The sequence below is a fragment of the Ovis canadensis genome, chromosome 3, assembly GCF_042477335.2.
Source record: "Ovis canadensis isolate MfBH-ARS-UI-01 breed Bighorn chromosome 3, ARS-UI_OviCan_v2, whole genome shotgun sequence".
Classification (NCBI taxonomy): Eukaryota; Metazoa; Chordata; class Mammalia; order Artiodactyla; family Bovidae; genus Ovis; species Ovis canadensis.
The window spans coordinates 135,943,291-135,953,781 of NC_091247.1; positions in this window are offsets into that span (position 1 = coordinate 135,943,291).

Consider the following 10,491-nt stretch of genomic DNA (forward strand, 5'->3'; position numbering starts at 1 on the left):
GGAGCATGTTTCTTTGTTCTCAAAAAGCTCAACAATTTATGATCAGGACTGAATGCCTTCAAACAGACTTTTTTCTCCTTTAAAGATGAAAATGTTAATTCTCTTTCATGGATTATAAAGAATAGGCTTAGCTAATGCTTTATAATGTATTCTGTTGCAATTATCAGGAAGATGATCGTTGCAGATGGATCAATATCTCACTTTTATCTTCTTCATTATTCTAAGTGCTCTAAAGAAAATACAATTCCTTCAGTATTTATGGTTCACAGTTTTATTTTATTTATTTATTTTGGGTCACAGTTTTAAATTGAAAGATTCCTCTTCTTCATTATTGTTAGTGTGATTATCAGAGTTTGCAAGAGTGCTTGGTTAGGTTTGTATAGTTTAATTATTTTCTTTAATATTCTAATGATTAGAAGTAAATATCTCATGAGGGAAGGATTGCCACAGCAACGAAACTTACTTGACTATTTATGAGAGTTTCTTCCAAGGATTTGAAACTTACTCCCCAAACTCTGTGTGTACAAGAAAGACCACATTGCTTCATTTTCCTTAATCAATTTAAGTTTCACTTCAACCTCCAACCTTCATTCTTTCTGGAGTTCTTTCTCCACCAATCTCCCATGGCATATTGGGCACCTACTGACCTGTGGAGTTCATCTTTCAGTGTCCTATCTTTTTGCCTGTTCATGCTGTTCATGGGGCTCTCAAGGCAAGAATACTGAAGTGTTTTGCCATTCCCTTCAGATTTCTTCAAGAAAATTTGAGATACCAAGGGAACATTTCATGCAAAGATGGGCACAATAAAGGACAGAAATGGTATGGACCTAACAGAAGCAGAATATATTAAGAGGTGGCAAGAATACACAGAAGGTGAAGTCGCTCAGTCGTGTCCAACTCTTGTGACCCCGTGGACTTCTCCAGGCTTCTCCGTCCATGGAATACACAGAAGGACTGTTAAAAAAAGATCTTCATGACCCAGATAACCACGGTGGTGTGATCACTCACCTAGAGCCAGACATCCTGGAATGTGAAGTCAAGTGGGCCTTAGGAAACAGCACTACAAACAAAGATAGTGGAGGTGATGGAATTCCAGTTGAGCTATTTCAAATCCTAAAAGTTGAGCTATGAAAGTACTGCACTCAATATGCCAACAAATTTGGAAAACTCACCAGTGGCCACAGGACTGGAAAAGGTCAGTTTTCATTCTAATCCCAAAGAAAGGCAATGCCAAAGAATGCTCAAACTACTGCACAATTGCACTCATCTCACATGCTAGTAAAGTAATGCTCAAAATTCTCCAAGCCAGGCTTCAACAGTACATGAACTATGAATTTCCAGATGTTCAAACTGGATTTAGAAAAGGCAGAGGAACCAGAGATCAAATTGCCAACATCTGCTGGATCATCGTAAAAGCAAGATTTCCAGAGAAACACCTACTTCTGCTTTGTTGACTATGCCAAAGCCTTTGACTGTGTGGATCACAGCAAATTGTGGAAGATTCGTCAAGAGATGGGAATATTGGACCACCTGACCTGCCTCCTGAGAAATCTGTATGCAGGTCAAGAAACAGAACTGGACATGGAACAACAGACTGGTTCCAAATTGGGAAAGGAATATGTCAAGGCTGTATATTGTCACCCTGCTTATTTAACTTCTATGCAGAGTACATCATGAGAAACGCTGGGCTGGATAAAGCACAAGCTGGAATCAAGATTGTTGGGAGAAATATCAATAACCTCAGGTATGCAGATGACACCACCTTTATGGCAGAAAGGAAAGAAGAACTAAGGAGCCTCTTGATGAAAGTGAAAGAGGAGAGTGAAAAGTTGGCTTAAAACTCAACATTCAGAAAGCAAAGATTATGGCATCTGGTCCCCTCACTTCATGGCAAATAGATGGGGAAACAATTTTGAACTGAGGTGTTGGAGAAGACGTTTGAGAGTCCCTTGGACTGCAAGGAGATCCAACCAGTCCATCCTAAAGGAAATCAGTCCTGAATATTCATTGGAAGGACTGATGCTGAAGCTGAATCCCCAATACTTTGGCCACCTGATGTGAAGAACTGACTCATTGGAAAAGACCCTGATGCTGGGAAAGATTGAAGGCAGGAGGAGAAGCGGACGACAGAGGATGAGATGGCTGGATGGCATCCCAACTCAATGAACGTGAGTCTGAACAAGGTCTGGGAGTTGGTGATGGACAGGGAAGCCTTGTTTTCTGCAGTCCATGGGGTCACAGAGAGTCAGACACAACCGAGCAACTGAACGGAAGGAAGACTCTCAACCAGTCATGGGCAGAGGCTAAGATCTCAGGGTCTATCTGGGGGGATCTGGAATCTTGGAAGAGATACAACATTTACTGGCAATACCTCCTGAAAAGGGGGAGCAGGGAAACACCCTGGCTTCTCTCTGTCCCCGTTCAGTTCCCTGCTAGAGTCCTTCCATTGGCCAAGTAAAGTGAAGTGTTAGTCCTTCAGTCGTGTCCAACTCCTTGTGACCCCATGGAGCCTGCCAGGCTCCTCTGTCCATGGGATTCTCCAGGCAAGAATGCTGGAGTGGGCTGCCATCCCCTTCTCCACAGGATCTTCCCAACCCAGGGATCAAACCCAAGTCTTCTGCATTGCAGGTGGATTCTTTACTGGCTGAGCTACCAGAGGAGCCTGGTGAGCCCTAGACCATGGGGTCACAAAGAGTCAGACATGACTGAGCAACTACCACACAATCTCCAGCTTACAAATGAGGGCTCTGAGGTTGAGGTGCTTCCGAGGTGACACTGGTGGCAAAGAACCCGCCTGCCAGTCAGGAGACATGAGACACCTGGCTTCAGTCCCTGGGTGGGGAAGATCTCTTGGAGGAGGGCATGGAAACCCACTCCAGTATTCTTGCCTGGAGAATCCCATGGAAAGAGGAGCTTGCTGGGCTACAGTCCATAGGGTCACACAGAGGTGGCTTAGCACGCAAGCAAGGAGTTAAGTAATGGGGTCAGAGTAACACAGCTGGTAAATGACAGAAACCCAGGTTGGTAAAGTCTAGATTTTCAGAGAGAAAAGGAAGAGACTTTCACATGCTCTCACTATGGAGCCCACTAATCTGCATGCATCTGTTCCATCAAGTTGGCCTTCTCTTCATACTATAGCTGGCCTGTCCAGGCTCTATCTGGACGCCATCTCCTCTCACCTACAAAAGGGCATCGTACCTGCAGTTCTGCCTGCTCCATCTTCATTGTCGTGGATTTTCCTTCTCTGTTGGATCATTCCCATCAACAAACATGCTGCACTAGCTCCTATATTTGAAAATATCTTCCCTTGACCTCAAAAATTCCTCCGGTTATTGCCCTATCTTTCTAACCTCCTTTGCCTCAAAACTTCTTAAAGCATTTTTCTATTCATCTCCACTTCCTCTCCTCACATTATCTCTTGAACCCACTCCACTGAACCTGTCATTATGAAAGTTATCGTTGACCTCTGTGTTGTCATTTTAATGGGACTCCTCCACTTCCCCAGTGGTTCAGTGGCAAAGAACCTGCCTGCCGATGCAGGAGACGCGGGTTCGATCCTTCAGTCAGGAAGAAATGGCAACTCACTCCAGTATTCTTGCCTGGGAAATCCCATGGATAGAGGAGCCTGGCAGGCTACAGTGCTTGGGGTCACAAAGGGTCTGACATGACTTGGCAACTAAACAAGGACAATAGCTCCATAAATCAGCATCATTTGACGTTGCTGATCATGTTCTTCCCCATAAAACGCTTTCTTTCCTGGCTTCTAGGATACCGCTCTCAGCCCTTCTGCTGAGAAGTGCCCTTTCAGGCTCCTTTGCTAAATGTTTTCCAATTTTGTGACCTCTAAACACTGACATGCCAAAGGACTCAGCCCTTGGACTTCTTCTCTCTCCTCTCTATATTCACTCCCTAGGTGATCTCATTTAGTCCCATAGGCATAAAATTTATCTAATGATAAAAACACTTGCCTTTCTATCCCCACCTTGATCTCTTCCCTAAATCGCAGACTTCTATATCCAAGTGTCCACTCAACATTTCCACTTGCATGCCTAAGATCTTGTAGTTGGAAGACTGGAGCCCCAGGAGAGCTGGTGTGTAGTTCCCGTAAGTCTAACATCCTGAGAACAGAAGGGCTGGTGGTGGAAGTTCTAGTCCAAAAGCCACCAGGCTCCAGACCCAGGAAGAGCCAGTGTTTCAGTCTGAATCTGAAGGCCGAACAAAAACACTATCCCAGGTCCAGCAGCCTAGCAAGAAAAGAGAGGGAGGGTCAGCCTTTTTTGTTCTATTCAGGCCTTCAACTGATTGAATGAGGCTCCCTCACATTAGGGAGGGTAATCTGCTTTAGTCTACCAATGCAAATGATAATCTCACTCTCACAGACACCAAGAATAATGTTTGACCAAATGTCCCGGTGCCCTGTGGCCCAGTCAAGTTGACACATAAAATTAACCATCGCAGTTGCCCAGAGAAAAACCTCGGAGTCGTCCTTGACTTTTCGCTCTCGTCCTCCATATCAAATCAATTAGCAACCCCCAAAGGCTCTCTCCCTTCAAAATGTGGCCAGAATTTGACCATATTCCGTCACCTCTTCCACTACCAGCCCCTGTCTGCCGTTGTCTCTTGTCTAGATGATAACTGCCCCTCGTTTACGATTGTTCTCATGTCCCCTTCTATCCTAAGCACAGTGGTCAGAGTGATGCAGTTAAAATGCATCAGCTCCTGTCACCACCACATAGAAATCTCTGACTTCTCAGGTCATTTTGAATTAAACCGTCCCCCCGCTACCTCACTCACCCCATCTCTTCCCATCCTCCCAGCGCTCACACCACATCAGCCACCCTGACATATTTGCTGTGCCTCAAACCCATGTGCCCAGCACATTCATTTCAGAGCCTGTGCATGTACTTTCCCCTCTGTTTTGAAGGTTTCTCCCCAGGTGTTTTTAAGCCTCACTCCCTTGCCTGCTCTATCTCGATCTCTGCTCCGTGCAGAAGACACTTTATTTAAAATAGCACACTCCATCGCTGCCTCTCTGCGCCCCCATCACTGTCTTTCTCCATCCTTCACATTGTTTTTCTTTACAGAACTTGCTATGACTGGCACATAGAAAATACTCAGCAATGTTTTGTTCATGCATAAATGAATTAACAAGTCAATTAGCTAATTAATGTCAGAAAGCAGTCAAATCATTGGCTTAACCATCCTGCAGAACTGTTACTACACAGAGCTGACCATAAACAATAGCTTCCATACAGAGATCCATAATTATAGAATTTCCCTTGAGGTAGCAAATTATTGTCCTACATGCAACTATAAACCAGAATACTATTTACTAATTTTTCTTACCTGCCAGGATTCTAGGAATCTAGACATTATTAAAGCCTCAAACAAAGGAAATGGAGACTGGGAAAAAATGTTCTGTGTATATCAGTCTTTAAATTGCTGGTGTCTGCTGCTCAATGCAGCAAGCACTAAGGGCCCAGCAGTCAGTGGGCCCTGTGGGATGAATCAGCAACTGTCTTCTCATTGAAAGAGATGGATAATGGAGGGCTGTTCTTCACATCCTTACTGATGTGATGTTGTACTTTTAGAGTTACAGCAATAACAGCTGTAGCTTAATGAGCCTCAAATGCAAAGTGTTCTGTGTTAAGTGCTTTACTTTTAATTCTTTTAACCCTCATTATTGCCTTAGGAGCAATATGATATTTCTTTTACAGGAGACTGAGACTCAGAGTTATGTCCCTTTCTTGGCTCACATAGTAAAAGAATATGAAAATAGAATTCCAACCTAACCAGTGTGAGTCCATAACCAGCAGAACTCATGAGGATGTTTCTTTTTCAAAATGTAGGGCAATTTCCTCTCATTTTCAATTGCATTTCTTAAAGGTACCATGGGTCTTTGATATCTTTTGTTTGGCGTCTTCATTAATGTTACTGAGGACCCTCCCCTTAGGATTACTGGCCTTTGTGGTACAAGAGAGAGAGTGGATGCAGCCTGGCTAGAGGATCTTAGGAGACTTCGTTGACTCCTTAATGGCATTGTTCCATGTGACTTGTGAGGACATGTGATTTGTGACTTAGACCATGGAGACTATATCACAGTAGACTATGAGACCACTGTAGTAGACCATCTCAAGTTAAAGGTAAAAACTCTCAAAACAATTTTTACAGGTTAAGCCTCCTTGCTACACTTAGATGTCTTCTCATAATTTTCCCCTCAACGTGGTCCCCTTACATCATCTTAGTCACTCCAAAGTAAGCAGCGAGGCCATTGTGAGTGAAGAGGGTCTCAAAAAAGATGAAAACATGGCCTCTGCCCCAGTTTGGGAATGTCTGTTACGCTGGGCAGGCCTCACCTGGCAATCTTATCCGCCTGAGAACTCTCGGCCTCTTGGTGCACAGAGTATCAGGTCATAGCACTGGAAAGACTAAAAATGGATCCTGAAGCTCCAGATGTCTCACCTACAAGTACATCATGTAAAACCTCCCGAGTCTTCTTCACTATAAAGCCAACTCCATAGTTTTCATAAACCCTAAACATTCTAGCCCTTTCTGTATAATCACACTATGATCATAATTGGAGACTGATGGCACAACACCTTATCTGAAAGGGAATTTGGGCTCTAAAGAGGGACGAGAGGACTTCACTGGTGGTCCAGTGGTTAAGACTCCACCTGCCAATGCAGGGGACACAGGTTCGATCCCTGGTCCAGGAAGATCCCACGTGCCACGAAGCAACTAAGCCCACGTGCCACAACTGCTGAGCCCACACTCTCGAGCTTGTGCTCCACGACAAGAGAAGCCACTGCAACGAGAAGCCCACACATGGCAACTAGAGAGGAGCCCCCACTCACTGCAGCTAGAGAAAGCCTGGGCGTCACAATGAAGATCCAGCACAGCCAGAAACAACTTTAAAAAAAAGAAAAGCAATGACGAAAGCACCCTCCTGGGGAGCCAAGGGAAAGCATACCCACGCCAAGCTGCATTTTTGGCATACCTCAGCTCTTAAAGCACATTCTATTTCCATTTGAGGAGTTCCGCTTGTAAAGTCTCCACAACAGTTAACTTTCTCTTGGTCTTTCTATGGATGACACAGTAGACATTTCCTCTCCTAGTAATTTGAACAGTGGAACTGGGTTATGATTTCCCCCCTCCCACTGCCACCATTCTAGCCAATGGCCTCTGCTCATCATTGCTAGACAGTTGGCCGTGTCTATGGTTTAGTCTTTGGGGTTTTGCTGCACATATTCTGGCAGTCAGCTTCTTCCTATTTTCTGGAAGAGTTGAGTTTGCTTACCCTCCTCCCCAGGTTTGGGTTGATCTGTTCTCAGCTTTAATTGCTGCATTCATGAAATCTTGCCATAATCATTTCTTTAACCTCTGCGCAATTCAGAGATATTTGACTGTAGTAGCTGCCAAGGTTCTGGCTCACGCTTTAGTCATTGCCTGACTGTACCATTCTGAGACTAGACTCCTGGCTGCCCTTCCCATTTATCTGCCAAAACCCTATAGCCCATTTCAAGAATTTTCTTTTTTTCAGTTTCTCTGTGACTTTCAGGTTAACCTATTATTTGGTCGGTTTCATTGCTTATCTTTATCTAGAGATTATGTTTTAACTTCCTACTTGTTGGAAGCTTGGACTGTCACCCTGATGTAGTAATCAAATTTTGGCTTGGTACTCTGGTGTATTTCTCATAAACTCTCCTGTCCTATTTCCCCTTCCCTTATTGACCTTTTCAGCTGATGTCATATTTGGGCTGGTTGCCCCAAGAAATGGGAGAGGTTGGGTATGATGACACTAAGCAAACATCCCTGCTGCTGCTGCTAAGTCACTTCAGTCGTGTCTGACTCTGTGCGACCCCATAGACGGCAGCCCACGAGGCTCCCCTGTTTCTGGGATTCTCCAGGCAAGAACACTGGAGTGGGTTCCTTCTCCAATGCATGAAAGTGAAAAGTGAAAGTGAAGTCGCTCAGTCGTGTCTAACTCTTAGCGACCCCATGGACTGCAGCCTACCAGGCTCCTCTGCCCATGGGATTTTCCAGGCAAGAGTACTGGAGTGGGGTGCCATTACCTTCTCTGAATAAAAATGCAACAAGGGGAAAAAAAGAAAAAAAAAAAGAAAAACACTGGGCTCTTCACCTGGACCATACGGCATTTGAAAGGAAGTGAAATTTTCTCTTTTCAAACAAAATGCCTGCCCAAGTCTACTCTTATTACCAAGCATTTCAGGGGAGACTGTGTGGGGAAAGTTTCTCCCAGTTCTATCTCCCTGCACCTCTGATCACAGCACAGCTGTGCAGACTTAATGTCCTCTTCCCCGTGGATAAACCCAAGAGATGGAGCCCATCAGCCACCATATGGTCTGGAGAAACTACACTAAGAGAAGGTTGCATGAGACTGAACCTCATGCCCAGGTCTCCAGGGGCACCTCCTGTTACCCTGCTATGTTCAGTTTATACGACCAGATATTAAAAGAGAAGAAGCCAGTTGTGTCTTCCACCTGGATGTTTCAGGAAACTCCATGGCTATTAATCACTCAGTAACTTCTCACTGGGCCAACAAGAAGACAGCTGTACCGGGTAACCTCAGACACGGAGCCTTTCCACATGTTACTGTTAACTTAAAACCAGGTAGGTTGGAATGACTCCAGCATAGAACAGGACAAATCTGACTGTCACCTAACTTTCTGTCCTCTCCACAAAATGAAGAAAAGAGCAAAACACAACTGTCTTCAGGTTCATTGCGGGTTTCTCAGCTCAGCACTAGTGACATTTTGGACCAGATAACTTCTTTGTTGTGGGGTGGGGCCTGTCCTGCGTGCATTGTAGGACATTCAGCAGCATCTCTGGCCCCTACCCAACAGATGCCAGTAGAGCTCCCAAACCAGTTGTGACAACCGAAAATGTGTCCAGACAGTGCCCCGCAGGCTCCCTTTAGTGGGATTCTGGGCCTGGCAGATCCCACGCCATGCTGGGGGGGAGACAGAGAAGAAATGAGCACTAATAAAAATTCTTTCTAAAACCCCAGATACCTAGCCCCATTCATCCCTGTCCCTACACTTTCAGAAATACGTTCTTACCTAAAACCTTGGATCAGTGTTTTTAAAACTGAATGTCACAACTCATTTTCAGATTATGAAATCAGTGTATAGGTCACAGCCAGCACTTCAGATAAGAGAAAAGTGAAAGTGAAGTCGCTCAGTCGTGTCCGACTCTTTGCGACCCCACGGACTGTAGCCTATCAGGCTCCTCCGTCCATGGGATTTTCCAGGCAAGAGTGCTGGAGTGGATTGCCATTTCCTTCTCCAGGGGATCTTCCTGACCCAGGAATCGAACCCCGGTCTCCCGCATTGCAGGCAGACGCTTTACCGTCTGAGCCACCAGCGAAGAGAAGAAAGTAGAACAGAAACTGGAAGGCAAGCATCATCTGTAGTAAAGAGTCAGTGTTACTTTAAAATTTTGTCACATGTCTGTGACATCTGTGTGTATGTTTGTGTCTGTGTGAATTGAGAGTACTAGATTGTGATAAAAAGTCTTTTTTCTTTTTTTTTTTTTTACTGTGAGTTTCAATCAGAAAAGTTTAAAAGTCACCATATTTGACCTTCACCAAGAGTGGTCCCATGAAAGAGCCATATAAGAATTGTTTCATTTCTCTATCTTTTAATTGCTAAAAAAAAAAAAAAAAAAAAAAAATTACTCAAAAATTCTGTTCACTGGGTTCCATGATGACCCATCACAGATTCTCTTTGGAATTTAGGCCCCTGAAGAAGTTGCCTCTTTCTTTGGAAAGGCCATGTCAAATCATAAAATGATAGAATCTTAAAGTTGGGAGGGTCCTTAAAGTTTGGTTAGTTCAACTTGCCTCCCAGCCAATGCAAGAATTTATTCTATAGCAACCATAACCACCTCTCTTGCTTATACCCTTTCAAGCAGGGAGAATTCATTAGCTGGCTAAGTAAATTGCTCTCTTATTTCCTGTTCTGATAATTGAAATTTTTTCTCCTTTCTTTGAGGAAAGTGAGCGTTCCTTGGTCTGTGGCCGCACCTCTCCAGCCTCGGCCTCCATGGCCGTATTGCCGCCCCCTCTTCGGTGTGTTCCTTCCATGACTGCTACAAAGACACATGCCATTCGACAGGTCATAGGGCCCACAGGTTAGTCCAGGATGACCTCATCCAAGGTCCTTAAATTAACTATATCTTCAAAGATCTTTTCCCAAATAAGGTCACATTCATATGTTTAGGGAATTAAGATTTCAACAATGCACATATCTTTTCTTTGGGAGGAGGGGTCAACCCACCAGAGTTACCAACTGAGTACTCTTGGGTGTTACAAAATTCACAGCTCAGTTGTTCTTGATCATTTTAGGATGAACTTGATTTTATCCATCACCTTTTTCTTTCAGTGATCAAATGTTTTATGCAAAGCCAGAACTCAGTGAAGAGATTTCACTTCCATGGTAGCACTTTGTAACCTAAGCGATTAGCCTGATG